At 41.6% G+C, this 17,200-nt stretch overlaps 1 protein-coding gene across 1 annotated transcript in view; it reads right to left on the reverse strand.

The window, feature by feature from the left end:
• Positions 1–17,200, reverse strand: part of CSMD3 (CUB and Sushi multiple domains 3) — a 2,596,150-nt gene that overhangs the window by 1,637,140 nt on the left and 941,810 nt on the right. The gene's annotated exons all lie outside the window — the stretch shown is intronic.

Consider the following 17,200-nt stretch of genomic DNA (forward strand, 5'->3'; position numbering starts at 1 on the left):
ATAGACCACCTATAAATGAATCATTACCGGATCCCGAAAACTCTATCGAGATTGAGAATAGGACTGAAACTGTGACTGATACTATTACCACCAAAAAGAAAGCCAGCCAGGATTTTCTGGAGGACTCTATAGAGAACGAACCAAAAAGCCCATCTGTACTGGTATGTACCTTACCAAAGAAACCTGATAACATGGGAGAGCCACACAATACATCAGAGGATTCAGAGATCTCCGATACCGGTACCTTTCTATCTAGCGATGGATCGAGACACGATGGGGATAGCAGTGTGGACAACAACACAGAATCAGGAGCCCTGTCAAGAACTGCTACACAAAAAAACTGCTGACTAAAAAGCCCAACAGACATACAAGGGGACCAATGTGGCAACAACGGAGCAATGGACGATTTGAGTGATGGGAACCTGGGAAACTATGGCAAGAAGAGCAAACCCACTCTTTTGGAGGTGCTCCATTCAATTAAGAGCTTTCAGGAAGAAGTCAAACTGGGTAATCGACGATCATGTCTTACCACGCAAAAATTGCAAGGAACAATAAGGAAAGTGGGCAGAACTTGCGCCGAAGTTGCCAACAGAATGGCTTCAGCTGAAATACGCACGGAGCATCTTGAAAAGGATGTTTTGACCTTGAAGACACAAGGGGATGAACATGAAGGCATAGTTAACGACTTAGGGGCAGATTTATGTTAGTAATGTGCCCCGTTTGCGTCAAGGAACTGCGGCGTAAACGTGGCGCATCCCTATGACCCATTTACAACGTGACGCATCTAGGCAGATGCGTCACAAGGTAAAGCCCTGCGCCACTTGTGGGCGTTCCGGCGCAGGGTGGGCGTTCCGGGACAGGTGCGCCTCGCAAAAGTGGCTGAGTGAAATCTATAAGATTTCACTCAGTCACTTTCAGGCCAATGCTGCGTCAAAACCCTGCGCCTGCTTGAAGCAGGCGTAAGGCTTGATGCAGCATTGGACAGATAGGGCACCCCCGAGCCTTGCTGGAGCTGCGTCGCGCTTGCGACGAAACTCCAGAAATGTGCCACCTTTACGGCACAGATGCGTCATGCATCTGTGCCGTTTTTGCACCTTTTACAATGCGGCGCACCATGGGTGGCGGAGCAGCGGCGCAAAATAACTGGCACATCCCTGGGGATGCGCCAGTTATCATAAATTCGCCCTTTAATGCTTAAAGTCGAGGAGCAACAATATATACTCCGACGTAACAATCTAAGCTTTCTGGGGATCCCGGAGGAAGCAGAAGGGAGTGATCCAATGGCATTCTTCGTTACGCTCCTCAAAGGTGCCTTTCCTGAATTACACTCATGGGGCAGGGACAAAGAGGTACAATGTGCTCACCTTTACCCTTTGACACCACCTTTTACCCGGTGTAGTCAACAAAATTTACACGTGCTATGCTACTATATTTTGGTAACTTCCTTCTACGCAAGCTACTTTATGATTTAGCAAGACCCACTAACAAGAGAGCATTCAATGGTACTATATTTTTCACAAGGTCGGATTTTGCCCATGCTACCGTCGAGCGCAGATGGAATTGAAACAACTTTTTGCTTCCTTGCAACAACTAGGAGCCACTGTATACCTCCTAAATCCTGCCCAGCTAATGGTTATATATAAGGGGACCACACAAAGCTTCACTTCGGAAGTGTAAGCTCAGCTGTATTTACTAGAAATAATCGATGCTGGAAGGGGCAAAACTAAAGACTAAAAGACTAATACACAATCTTTTCTCCTTTTCTTCTAGATGCAGGGAAAAGGCTTATTGAAAACAAATAGGAAATAGACATATGGCAAGGCGGGCTTATAACAAGACAAAATTAAGAGTGGTGGTGGGGTCGGAGGGGGGGTTCACAGGAGTCTGATTGCTCAGATGTTTTCACTCTGGGTCTTGCTGAGCCAGGTAGCCTCAATAGTAGGTGGGGGTTGGTGGGTGGAGGGTGGGGATAGAAGGGGGAGGGAGTAGCTCTAGGGTGGGGGCAGGGGTTGGCAACTATGGAACTAGCTTTTCTTATGTGTATTTCTCTTTTCTTTAACATCGATTATAGGAGCTTAAAAAACATACAAAAATATAATGAGTAAGTTAAGAACAGCTGCAATTAATGTCTGCGGCCTTAATGACTCTACAAAACGGCAAAATACTGCTGCAGCACTTCGTCTGCTCAAAGCTGACATCCTATGTATGCAGGAAATGCATATTGAAAGAGCCCAGATTCACCTGCTAAGACTAGCAAAAAAATGGTCAGGGTCCTGCCCACTTAACCCTCCCGTACCTGAGAAGGAGACCTCCTAGAATGAGAAAATAGTAACAAAAGGTACCGAGGGATTGATCCAAATTTAATTAATTCTCAAACAAGAAACAATTAATTCTCTTGTGAATCAGAAATTAAACATGAAGAAATTACATATATAAATTTATAAACACACCTATGAGCGGACATCAAGGGAAGCACAACAACCGACAGTCTATATACAAAACCTCACATATACATATATACAAATATACATCACATTTACAGTATCACGTTTCTATGTACCCTAAACACAAGATATATATAAAAATATATATATATATATATCCCAATTCGGATCAGTGCCTCCATTTAATTTACAATAGAGAGCGCAACACAATGGTAGTCCCAAGAGTAAAGCACCTGGAGGTTAAAACATCAACCCAGTCTATATTTGTATTGGTGCCAATCAGACAAAAATCAAATACATTTTTAAAGGTAACAGGGGACTCCAATCGAAGCAAAAGGTGTTGACGCAGTCGCGGTCGCGTTTCAGCCAGATGATGTAGGCTTTATCAGGACAATGGGGTACTCTATTCTTCTGGGTCCTAGCAATATCTTGGACAGATGTCGGCGGCCAGCACAAAAACCACCCACACAATTGCAGAAATCACTTTCTAACCCCAGTACACGAAATAATTCCTTTATATATATGCAGTGAGTCCACTCGGATGAAGCAAGAGGAAATCAGGCGTGGTTTAAATTACACGTACTGTCTGCAATCACAGGAGCTGGGTGGCACGGACAACTGGTGTTCGCTACGGCAAGATTAAAACTCCAGTCAGATTCACCTGCTAGACACACTGGGAAACACAGTTGTAGGGGCCACGACACAAAACACAATGACACGAGGGTAGCGACTTTTTAAACCAATTGTAGGATCCAATTTTCAGGCACAGTAGTTGATCATAATGGGAGGTGGGTCATCACAGAATTTTGTAGAGAGAATTGAGATATATTCACCTTAGGTACGATATATGGAAGTACCCTGAATGTCCCAGTAATAATTGACCAGATGAATAACGAGCTGGCCACATGGCTTTTACCCATGATTATATGTGGAAATTTTAATATAAATCTACTTGTCAGCAAGAATATAAATACTGATAAGAACTGGACCTATAATGGTAGGAAACCAAAGGTACTGAGAGCTCTGATGTCATTATGCCACGAACAAGCACTCACTGATATCTGGCATTCACAACACCCCCAAGACCCTGGATACACATACTATTCTTTTCCACATAACAAACTTGTGAGGCTAGATTTTATGTTTGTATCCCACTCTATTCTACATCTCTGCTCAATAGAAAAGTCACCTCGTATAGTTGCAGATCATAATCCCTAATAGTTGAATTTAAAGGGACAGGGCTGGGAAGTAGAAGAACAACTATCTGGATCTTTGAACGTTCTTTACTCATGAATAATGAATACTGCACACATATGAGGCTGTGGATCCCTAATTTCTAGGGGAGAATTTAGTGAGCACGGGGATCGAAGTAGTGTGAGATGCACTGAAAGCAGCAATAAGAGGAGAGACAAGCATTTAAGATGCTTTATTTTCAACCCACAGCTAAACCATATATAAATGGAGAATTCACAGATCCCTTTAACATAACAAGAGGCACTCGGTAGGGATGCCCGAGCTTGCCGCTTCTGTTTGCCTTATACATAGAGCCTTTCTTTCAACAATTGACTGCTAATATAAATATTAGCCCTATCATCTCCCACGGCTGGGAAACCAATGTATTGGCCAACGCCGATGATGTCGCTATACTAACCGCTAACCCGGGTACAACTATGATTGAGGTCGAGGCAGAGGCGGGGAGATTTGGGCAACATTCAGGATATTCTCTTAATAGTACCAAGAAATAAATGATTTGCAAGAATATGACAATGGGAAATGATACTAGGCAGGTTGACAAGGCCACATATCTTGGAGTTGATATCATGAATAATATAGAAAACATTGTGGATGGTAATATCGACCCATTGATAGCTAAAACTAAAACTAAGCTAGCCAGGCTGCATAATTTACATCTATCAATTATAGGCAGATGCAATATAATCAAAATGCGTTTTATTCCTAAATTTTTATATTTTTTAAGAGCAATCCGGTTAGAATGTACTACTAATTGTTTAAAGAAAATTGAGGATTTATTTTCACAATTTATTAGGGCATACAAAAAGCCTAGAAGGGCTTCTAAATACTTAACTGTGCCATAAGAAAGGGGTGGGCTGGCTTTGCCAAATGTAAGATTTCATTATTGGGCTATTACTCTTTTGAGTAACCTAACTCTAATCACTGAAAAACCAAAAGAAAGATCTTTAGAGGATATATAGGCACCGATTTAATTTTTAATGTGTGTAGATGCATGGGGATGGGCTTGGAGATTCCTGCATGATTGCCACTATAGGAAGGTATGTTTTAAAACATTGGCTGGTGGATATAAAGTTATGAAAGTGGTTTGTAAAATGTTGGGATTAGGTTGTCTAAAAATGGCAGGGAAAAGGCCTATCCAAACTAGGGGATTTTTAGTAGATAACAGATATAGTGTCCTTCGAAAATCTGAGGGAAAAGTATGACCTAGATAGGAGGGATTTTTACAAATACCTACAAATACGTGATTTCTTACACAAAAAATGTGGAGGTCCGATTGGCTTTGGTAATAACCATATTATAGACAATTTGAGAAAGAATAAGTAATTGCCTATTGGAGATATTTACAACTCATTTAATTTGCGAATGCCAGATTATATAGAAGCACGAGTGACAGAAGTGGAAAGAAGAAATAGGAATCTCTGAAGATATATTTTTTCACTCAATAGAATTAGCGCAAAATATACTAATCCCAGCCCGACTCCAGGCCCAGTATTATAAATCTTGCTTTCCACTTTATTATAGCCCAAAGAAGATTGCAAAATGAGGGACAGGGTGAGGGACTATATGCTCCAGATGTACATTATATCAGGCGGATTAAAATCACAGGTTCGCTACCTGTAGTGTTCTAAATAATTTAAAACAAGAGATTTCAATTTTTTTCAAGGAAGTGGTTGGTAATGATCTTTTTCTCTCTCCATCTATGATTAGGGGTAGATAAAGATGTACAAGGGCAGCCGGGAGAAAAACTGGTGTTTATTGGTATGGCTATACTGCGACTATGCCTGGCTTCTGCCTGGCTAGATACATCTCCCCCAGGTTTTCATCCATGGCTGTCACTTTTGACAGCTAACTATACTTTTGAGAAAGCTATTTATGAAAAAGGAGAAATATGGGCTAGGTCAAAAGGCCTAAAAATATGGGAACCAATGGTTGAAAAGATAGAAGACTCAGATAATGGGAAGACTCCACAATTCTTCTCTCTTTTTCTTTATGTAATCTATCTTTAAACTAAAGATAAGGGACGGTGCACAACTCCTGCATTAATTGGTGGGGTTAAAACGACAAAACTATGCATGATGATCTTCATTTGCAATTTATTGCTCTTTTGTTTTTTTCATTTCCCTTGTGTAAGTGCCGAACTGTTATTGAATGATGAATCTTGATATTCGCAAGCGTGACACCATGCAGCAATGTTTTAAAATGTAAAATTCTCCTACTTACACTTGTCGTAGGACCGCCAGCATAAAAGGCAATTTTACAGAGTTGATTGACTTTTTCGGCATGTAAAAAGCTTTTGTGACATTTATATGGCAATAGCAGTAGCCTCTCTCCATGCACCATCAGTGATTAGGTACAGACTGGCATAACCAAACTGTGTAACAGGGATTATTACGGTCAGCATGCCCTCAAACATGGATTCAGATGGATGCAGCCAATGTAGAGGCTGAAGCGGGGGTGAGAATCCCGAGCTGAGAGTCGAAAGACTCTCTTGGTGGGGGCAGAACCAGATGATTGGAGTCAAGGTGGAGGCTGAGGCAGGGGTGAGAATTTCGAGCTGAGAGCCGAACGTCTCTCTTGATGAGGACGGATTTGGATGATTGGAGTCAAGGTGGAGGTTTTGGCAGGGGTGAGAATTCAGAGCTGAGAGTCAGAAGACTCTCTTGGAGGGGACTTTCTCCCTGTAATAGGTCACCTTCCCTTGCTGAGAGATTACTACCATCGTTCGGAGTTGGACACCGTGTGGGTTTTGGCCGAGCTGTCAGGACTTGACTGCAATACTATTTGGTGGATATTACATAGTAATTGAAAGTATCAGCAAAAATATGCTGTCCCTTATGCAGATGTCTTGTGTTCCATTTAGACTGGAGATGCACCTGTCCATGCTTATACAGAACTGTGCATAGAGGCTTGGAACGTCAGTGAATTAGGGTGTGCCAAAACTCACCTTAGTACCCAAAAATCCCCTACCAGACTAGCTACAGTGTCTCATTGGTTATCACAAACTCCCAATGCTTAGACAAACCAGAACATGGACTTAGTACACCTCAGGTAAGGTGGAACACATGAACACTCTTTCGTTATACCATCATTTCAATCCAGAACAAGGAGTAAAAGAGGACATGTGCATATATGAAATGTTTTCTCACTAATGCAGTGTTCTCAAACGCAGTATCTTAGCTAATACAAGCAAACATATTATAAGAAACAAAGTAATCAGCATAGTCACTAGTCCATAGAACACAAATAGTGAAAGCATGGTATTATGCTAAAATGAATAGGGTTTAGTAACACCTAATTCTCAGCCTCCCTAGCTAGTATATCATATTATATCTAAGAAGGTCTCTTTGGGTTTTAGCAGGGCGGGCCCATACCTCAAGATCCTAGTGGTAAGGGATCACATCATCTTCCACCAGCTCTCTGCATGCAAAGCACCATCAAGTGTGTTTGTATGCTCTTGTGCAAAGCAATATAAAATGCGCCTAAAGCCAGAACTTGGCTGCAGCTGCATGTATGTTATGTCTAGGAACGTGCAAAGATCAGTGCTCACAACAACCACTGTGTTGAGATATCCTTGAAGGTTTCTGCACTCACTGTACAGACACAGCTCGCCAAGCAAGGCTGATATCAGAGTAACAACATATTATTCTTGCATGAATCAAAACATTCTACTAGGCTCAAAGCTAAAGCAACAGCTATGTGTCATGTGCAAAAGCAGCAGAAAGGTAAAATGGTGTTTAAACTCCTCAAAAGCTCATGCTAACTTAACACAGCATACAGGCAATTTATATCTATATGACACACCCATAACAGCGGTTAGCATTTTTTCCATAGTTTCCATACTAACATTTGGCTACTGTGTATTGAGAAGCCTCGTGGACATATCTAGACTAATTTCTGTGTCCACCTGAAGCAGAAGGAGGCCTCATGGCCCATGATTGAAGGGTGGCATGAGTTGCTGGCTATAGCTTTTTTGTGTTTAACTATTTGACATCATTCTCGTGGCAGGTAGAAACTTCAGTATAACTACAGCCTGCTTACTGGGGCTGCATTCGTAATTCTTTAATGATTATTGTTTGAAACAATGGGTTATGCAACCTATGTGGATTACTTCACTGTTACTATTGAGTTTTGGGCATTGGTCTTGTATCCATTCATGCAAGCCCATTATGGTTCCATTTGACATCATGCAACTCAATAGACTATTAATGACATTACACGCATTAGGAATGCGTAATGCAATGAATGCTTTGGTATTCACTAGCAATTTTGAGGCTGCAAGTATCACTATTATTCTGCATCATACAAGAATTTTAAAGTATTTTATTAATATTTATTTCATTTGCTTCAGGTGGAGAGTGTAATATATATATGTTAAGAAAACTGTGCTGTTTCTGTGAGCAAAAAGGCTGCTTGACAGCCAAAATGTGTCCTGTCAGGAGTTGGCTTCTACAATAAACAGTTGGCCTCGAGTCTTCAGATGTTGTCTTTTTCTCCGAATGGGGGGGAACTTTTGTGGTCTATATTTATACACACACACACATATATATAGATAAATAAATATATATTTTTTTTTCAATGACCTAATCAATGATTGGAAGGATAAAGGCATCCTTGATTTCAAAGACTGGAAAAACCTAAAATGTGACTACCCACAAATTGCGACATTCTATCACCTGCCAAAGGTGCACAAGAGCAAAATTTGGCCTCCAGGCAGACCCATTGTATCTGCCAAAGACAGCTTATTGGAAAAAACATCGAGCTACATCGATAGCTTCATTGCCCCTTTCGTGAAGGATCTCAGTTCGTATCTTAAGGATACGAAGGACTTTTTGAGAATCGTGCAGGATGTGGTTTGGGAAGAAGATATGATCCTTATTACTTTGGACATTGCCAGCTTATACACATCCATCAAACACGAAGATGGACTAATGGCAATGAAAAGCTTCCTTGAATTAAGACCTATCAAGTATCGAAGCCATAACAAAATGTTATTGGAACTCACGAACTTCTGTCTCCGGAATAACATTTTTTTGTTTGCAGGAAAACTGTATTTACAACTGCAGGGGACCGCGATGGGCACATGCTTCGCTCCCAGCTACGCGAACCTTTTCGTGGGCTGGTGGGAGAAGCACGTGGCCTGGGCGGGGAACAACGAACGGTGGATGGACAACATTGTCCTATGGACCCGCTACATCGACGACTTATTTTTGGTGTGGCGGGGTTCACGGAATGAGGCTGAGGAATATATTTCTGATTTGAACAAGAACAACTTAAATCTCAGCTTCACTAGCAGCATGAGTCAGAGTGAGGTTTTCTACCTAGACCTACGGGTCTTCGTGGAAGACAACAAAATACAAACCGCTGTCTATAGAAAACCCACGGCGGGTAATACTATACTACACTCACGCAGTTACCATCCCCGTAGCGTCATAAATAACATCCCCCTGGGAGAGTTTTTGCGAATGAAACGCAACTGCTCGACCTCTAAGGAGTTTGTGAGCTCTAGGGAACAGTCTAGAATGAGATTTTCTCAAAGAGGCTATGGGAAAGGGATTCTCACACAAGCAGAAGTGAGAAGCGATCTGGTCGAAAGAAAAGATCTATTAACTGACAAAGTTAGACCCCTAGATAATAAGATCAGGCTAATAACTGACTTCTCTGAAAAATCTCCAGAAGTCTTCAATGTAATGCGGAAGAACTGGAAGATTCTAAAAACAGATCCTGTAATCGGGAAGTCACTTTCTGACCACCCTCTGATTACTTACAGAAAGGGGAAATCTTTCAAAGACCATCTTGTAAATAGCCACTATGAAAAAAGAAGAAAGAGAAAACCATCTGTTTCCGGCTTTTATCCTTGCATGAAGTGCAAGGCCTGTAAGAATTCCCAGAAAGTCAAGGAATACTACATTCCTGGTCAAAAGAGGAAAGGTAGAATAACCAAACTGGTGAACTGTGATTCTGACTACACAGTCTATTGCCTAACTTGTCCCTGTGGGAAGAGGTATGTAGGGAGCACGGTGAAACAAACTAAACTCAGGGTCCTAGAACACATGAGGGCTATTTCATCAAGGGACCCTAACTACCCAGTAGCCCGCCATTTTGAGCAGGAACATGATAGCAACAGCAATCTACTGACTTATTTCATCTTGGATCAGTTGGTCAGAACAGAAAGAGGGGGCAATTGGGTAAAAAAGTTGAGGACACTAGAATCAAGATTTATTATCCAGTTGCAGACCAAAACCCCGGGAGGGATGAATAATGAAGAAGAGATGTGGAGTCACATCTGAACATCCCTCTCTTTTCTCCTTACCTCTTTTTCTCAGAACCAGCAATGTAGATTTGTAAATAGTTTTTCTTTAAGCAGAGTAGACTGACAAGTTACCACCAATGTCTTGTATATCAATTAGATTGATTTGATAAATGTAAAATGCAGTTATGAATCAGATAAGTATAGCCCATTCAGGGCCAGAATGTAAATAATGCAAGCCCATCCAGGGCGAAATTGTACATAATATAGCTGCAACATTACTTCGGTAACGTGTAATCATGCAAAATGTTGTGACTTTCACGCAAATCTACAAGTGAAACTCACATTCGTAGGCACTTACGGCGTAACTACCATCTAGATTGCATGTCCAAGAAAGCGAGAATGAATATTGGAGTTAATTTCTCTTTTCATTTTCCAATCAGTATGACAAATGAACTATTTAATTTGGTTTTCTCGCATCTTGTAAATATGTATATATGTAACATAGCAAAGTGCCCGTTTAAAGATGGCCGCCGCAGGAATCATGAATGCATTGCTTTATGTGCCTTTCTTTATGTTCATTAACATTAATTTAACCACGTGACTGATGACGATCACGGTGTTTGTTGATTTAAATGTAATTTGAAAACTATGTCAGTTACACTGACGAAGGCGGCAACGCCGAAACGCGTTTGTATACTGACTACCGAGGAGGTCTTTGAAGAATAAAAGACTTGGCTGACCTACGCCGTTTTGGCTTTGAGTGCTCTCATTTCTTCAAACCCGACAGTCTGGGGTTTTTGCGTTTTGCCAAATAAATATATATGTATACATATACAATTTTTCAGTGAATTATAATCATACTTGTAAATCGGAATATATATGCGTGGTGTTTTGCTGCGCGTTTGAAACGTTAATATATATTTATATATATATATATATTTATATACAAGTATGATTATAATTCACTGAAATTATGGGAATTTATAGTTAGAAGTAAGTGTCAGGTAAGCATATTAACTTAAACTATCCCCCCTGCCATACACAGTCTTGTCATAAATACCATTTCATATGTTGAACATGTCATGAGTGATGTAATATGAGAGGTAATTAACAGTGAATGGCAAGAGCATGAGTTACTATAGGGCACAAAATATAGCAGGTGAATTTCAGCGGTTTTGTTAATTTAAAATGGTATGTGTTAACTGACCTTTTGATCTAACTATAAAGTCCCTTTTACCGTTGGTTGTTTCAGTGAATTTCTAAGGTTTGTTTTAAGTACAGTATCATGTCATTACAATTCCTAACTATAACATCTCTTTAATCTTTGCTTTTTCTGTTAAGTTTTATGGTTTTCATGTAAAGAAAGATGTCCATTGTTGTGCATGGAGTTGGATATGGGGCCTTGTCTGAGTCCCTTCTCCAGCCAGAGCTCTAACCCCCTGCAGCGTGTGGCCACGCATGGCTTAGTGTTGGGCAACCAACCTCTTCTGGCACCTAACACACTGATGCGCACAGCCTGTGCATGATGTTGTGCTTTAAAAACCAGGGAACCGCACAATTTACAAGAACCTGAGGTAACAGATAATGTTGAAAAGAGCAGTGGTTTATTGCGGCCAAGAGGTCTCAGGAATGTTTTTAGGAAAAACACAATAGGTCCTATATATTTTCTTTGCGGCCCAACTGTACACAAAATATCAAAGGCACGTATAAAGCAGGACAATTTTTAGCATTGTAATGCAACTGATTTATTCATTGCAGAGTATCATCTTATTTTTCTTTCCTTATATAATTATTTTGATCCAGTGCTCACAAAAAAGTAAAAAACGTGCTCTAGTGCGTGAAAAATATTAAAACATGCATGCAGTTGAACAACAAGATACTGAACTCCTTAGGATATTTTTTACATAAAACAATAACGAGTTAAGTTCTACGGTTGATGGCATTTTGATCTCATTTAGTTGAGATCGTCATCAGGGCAGGTGTGTGAGCACCTAGTACCTATGAGAAAAAAACAAAGATAGTGGCGGTCAGAATGTGAAACCCCAACTGCCTGCTTCATTATATATCAACAAATTTATGGAAAAGCTGCCTACGGTGGGAGAGTCGAGATAACCTAATTACTAAACTAATTTAGGCAGAGACATACATACATTCTTTTCAACATCTGCATGAAGTTTAGGTGCAGGGCCTGGCTAAAGCCACGCCCTGTGCTGAATCTTCAGCAGTCACACACAACTGACTATGTGATGTTAGAATATCTCGGCTGTCATTTTAAGCAAGGCAGACCAACTGACTTTGTCAAAGGGTCAGAACACTAAAAATATAAAAAGTTGGCCCATTAGCTTTATGAAGCTGTCAGCATATTAATATGTTTAAATCAAACCTATTACTTTTGTAAAAACAAAATTCACCAGGAATTCTAGTCAAATGTACACTGTAAACTACACACATTGCAATGCTTAATAAAAGTGATTATCAATTTGTTTGATGTCCGAGTATTTATTTTAACATATTTCATCCCACAATGCGCAGTCAATGATTCCACTACAAAGGGACATGCTCTGATCTATCCCCAGGGGTCCACGGGTCAAATCCATGGTTTGTAGCGGAAGCCTAAAGCCCCACCCCTGTAAAAACTGCCCCGGGGATGGGGCTCCTGGGGACTCAATGAAGCTAGGGAAGAGGACCCTGATTATCAGGATCAACCCCCAAAATTATAAAATTATAAAAAATGGCTCTGGGGATGATGATTCCTGGGAGGGAGAATGTGACTCTGGAAGAAGGCTGTCTGCACCACTTCCTTGTAAAATACATTTTGTCACCCCTGGGGTGGGATGCTTCAAAAGCGCAGGAGCCTGTTTTTTTTAATTTTATTCCAGGTTCTCAGATCCTCTGTGAATTCACAGTTAATAATAGTTTTGTTGGGAATCATTTTTGGCCCCTGGGGTACTTCTAGTTCCCCCCCACCATCAAGACTAGGGACGAAAGGTACCCCTACTCTGCCCCCCACATTTTTTTTTAGTCTTTTTTTAAGACAAGGGGATATGCCCCAAAAAACTAAAATAGCTGACTCCACATCTTTGTTGATGTGGTGGCAGCTAATCCGCTCCTAGCTCAAGATATTTTGGCTCTGCTGAGCCTCCACCACTTGCAATCCCTATACATTTTGAGTCCTAATTTTCCAAAAACTACAGACTACACAAATCACAAAAGGAAGCTTCTAATACCAAGATATAGCGTTCTAGCGAATTTGGTGTAATTCGGTTCAGCAGTTTTTCTGGTCTTGCTTTTCAATTTTTCTACGGAAAAATGAATGAAGAAATTGCATTTAGGGGCTCTCGCTTTTTCTCAGCCCCCACTTGACCATTCATCCCAAAATTTTCAAGTAGGGAGCTGAAGGGGAGACGAGACTCTTTAATAAAGTTTCGTGAAGATTCATCAAACTTTGACAACATTTGAAGCAAACCAGAAAATGCTTTTCTTATGGAAACGTGTTTCAATACACCTGTCACATTTTTTCTTGATACCATTTATCCTTTTCTCTCTGTTCATCTGCATCATTCTTTCTCTGCTCATATCTTTTCGTCTGTCTGTCTATACATTCTCAATCACTGTCTTATTTCATCTTCGTACTATCAATTGTATCAGACTATCTGCCCATTCAATTACCCATCCATCCTACACATATAGACATTCAATCACCATCAATTTGCTCTTTCAATCCGTGCTCCCACTTTTCCACTATCTGCCTCTCTCATATCAATCAATCAATCAATCAAGGGATTTATAAAGCGCACTACTCACCCGTAAGGGTCTCAAGGCGCATGGGGAGGGCACATTCCGTCACTGTTTATACACTCTTTTTTCTATGCCAACATATATTATGCACACACAAGGGCTGTCTCTTTCTGTCTCTTTCTGTCTCTTGTCTTTTTCTTTCATACATACATTGGCACATTCCACCACATGTCTCTCTCTGTCTTCTCTTTATCCATTGTTACCGCTCACAGTCACTCTATTTTGTCTCGCTGCCGCTCTCATACAAACGCACATTCAGTTACATTCCCTGTCTCTCTGTTGCTGGTCACATCTCCTCCTTGCCTCTCTCTGCTGATCTCATGCATACGCAGGCACATTGATTGACGTTTCCTCACAATCTTCTTCCTCTAAAGTTAGGGTGACCAGAATGTTAAAGCCATAAACCGGGACATTTCACATAAATAGACGGAGGAAGGGCCGGACTGGGAACAGCAACCAGCCCTGGCAGGTTGCTTCTCCACGGGCCCTGGGGATGGAAGGGGAGCGGATTGTTAGCCGCTAAGTACTGCTCCCGCTTTTCTTACAGAGGGCCGATTTTGCAGCACTGCTGAAAAACCGGCACCCTGTAAGAAAAGCGGCCCCCTACAGCCACAAAACCAGCCCACCGGGGAACTGCCCGGTGCCGCTACGGCCAGTCCGGCCCTGAAGGACTACAATTATACTTCAAGCAAGCGCACATAAGGACAGCGCTCCTCAGCAAAGAATTACAGAACAGGCAGTAAGAGCATACACAAAATGCAATTTTAAAACCCTGTAGCTTGCCTGGTAATTACATTGCTTTATTTTTTTAATTTATTTTTAATTATGGAAGGTTATCCACCACTTGACATATGCTTGTTGTGACACAGATAATATGTAAACCAGGAATGATAACAGGGACCGTCCTTGCAAATCCTGGACGCCTGGTCACCCTATCGAAAGTCCTGTGTCTCACTGCCTCTCTCGTACCAAGACCCGCACATGCTAACTTCGCTTTCAAACATTCCTTTTCTATTCTCTCTCAAGGGTCTCCCTCCACCCCACCTCTCCCCCCCCCCCCCTTAACCTAACTCGTTTGGCCCTTTCCTAAATTGCCAAAAGCCCATCTTCTTTGACAAACATGTAAATAAATGTGTGCGCGCCGACGACTTCATCGTTAGCACAGCTCCGTGCTGTCACTGCGGCCAACAAATAAAGCTCCCCTTTGTGTGCGCCTCGCAGCCGCTGAATAAGACGGAGAGCTTTGCTCTGAGTGGGGAGCGGCGTTTTCAGACTTGCTAACTCCGCCGGAGTGCGGAATTCACACTCACAGTCACCGTGCACAGCGAGGCTGGTCTCCCGCATCCAGGGCTGCAGAGTGCCGCCAATTTCATTTGCATCTGAACAGAACCCCTTGCGGTTTATTCAAAGTGTTTGTGCTGAACTACAGCAATCTAGTACAAGCAATCACTGAATTAAGAGCATGTTTTCTCGCAATTGTGTCAGCAATGTGTCACAAAAATACAGCTTTATCAATTACAATAAATTGAAAATACTATCATCGGAACAATTGATGACATTGTTTGCTAAAAGATTGGCGGCAATTAGTGGGAAACCGTCTACTTTAATCAAGAGATCCCCGCTCCAAAGTGTTCATATCTAATCTGCCTACCTATTTTAAATTGTACAATTGTACACATTTTACTTTTTAACACGTGGTTTGCAGTTACCCTCTCTCAGGCAGTTCAACAAAACAGCAATCCGTGTTCAATGCAGCTAAAGATAACTCAGCGAGCCAAGGCAGATTGTCACGTAAACATACGTACTCAGGAGGAGTTGTATGTCTTTAACAACTTTCTCTCATCTTAAATGTGGTGCAGGGATAGCTACTTGAGCTTAAAAATAGTCAGCATTAAACTTTCCAAGCTTGAACGTGTGCATTCTAATTCTGTGGCCCTATTTACATTTCTGTTGCTGCTCCACAATCTCCTAACGAATTACATAAAAAAGAGTAAATTGTTCTTCATTGATTTCGACGGAGCTTCGAGCTTCGTGCCTCTGTGTTAGTAATTATCTGATGCTTAAGTCTATGGTCCGAGTACCACCAATCGCGACGCAGCTCCAGCAAGGCTCCAGGGTGCCCTATCTTTTAAATGGTGCGTCAATCTTTACGCCTGCAAGTGACTGAGTGAAATCTTGTAGATTTCACTCAGCCACTTTTAGTGGGGTTGTTCCTGAGCCGGAATGCCCCCCCTGCGCCTGAGTGCCTACTTCTGGCGCAGGGCTTTACAATGTGACGCATCTCCCAGATGCGTCACATTGTAAATACCCCGCAGCATAGTCCCTCTTTTGCGCCACCGCTGCGTCACAAAATTGACGCAACAGCGGCGTAAAAGAGGGGCAAGGGGCATGTAAATCTGCCCCCAAGGGTCTCTACCGAAGATGCAAAGTATGAAGTCGAGGGCTTACAACTTGCAACCATGGGCCAAAGTAACAGGCCACCCTCACAGAAAACGAATGCACGAAAGAACAGTAAAGTAGTCAAAAAGACATATAGAATTCCATAAAAAATTTAGTAGAAAGGAATTAAATTAAATGATAGAAATGATACACAAAAAAAGAAATTCGGAAATGGATCAAGAGTTAAAAAAGAAAAAAAAATGAAAAAGTATTCATAGATAACCCCGGTGAAAACGAACATATTTTGTTAGCCTGTAGGGAAGGGGTGATTGGGCCCTTGGTACCATTTGGGCTGAACTTGAAAATAGAGGCTCGCCAGTTTTACCTTCTCACTTAGGTAGTCATTTAGACCTCAGTGACTGGTCCGCCGGCCGGACAGTCAATGGATGCCCAGAGCTCCACCCGCTTGGTGGCAGTGCAATCAACCATAACCTCCAAGAAGGGCTCTCTGTAATTGTTAAGCTTTCTTTATTGCTGTATGCTGAACAGGCCACCATGATGAAGTAGCCGATTCAGAACGCTCTTTTTACAACAACAAAGACTCAAGGTGGAGCTTTGTGCGTGTGAAAGAAAAAAGGCAAAGGTTTTTCTGAATCACATAATTTGAACATTTTCCTTCACGGGCCAGTCACAAGAAAAATAAAACTGATGGTCACTCTGCCCTAAATAGGATGAGACAAGGCTATTGTGAGCCAATGGTCCAGTGGTGGATGGCATCTGGGTCAAGGGTTTGACACTGACAGGGCTAGGTGAGGGGTTTGTCAAAGGAAAATTAATGGTTCCACTATGTCTAAACTGGATGGCGGCACTCAATATTGGTGAGGCATGAGCACTAGCGATTTATAGTAGTGTTCTCATTCTAAGTGCACTCCTTCATGTTTGAATCGTAAGCCGAAATCTTACAGCGGAGATAGGCAGGTCTCTGTGGCAGAAATGGGCTCCACAAGGCAGGCTATGCTGACTTTGATTTTCCTTTGAAGTCTTTTTAACAACACTTTTTTGAAGCTCTGAATCC

Source organism: Lissotriton vulgaris, chromosome 4_1, assembly GCF_964263255.1.
Source record: "Lissotriton vulgaris chromosome 4_1, aLisVul1.2, whole genome shotgun sequence".
NCBI classification, from domain to species: domain Eukaryota; kingdom Metazoa; phylum Chordata; class Amphibia; order Caudata; family Salamandridae; genus Lissotriton; species Lissotriton vulgaris.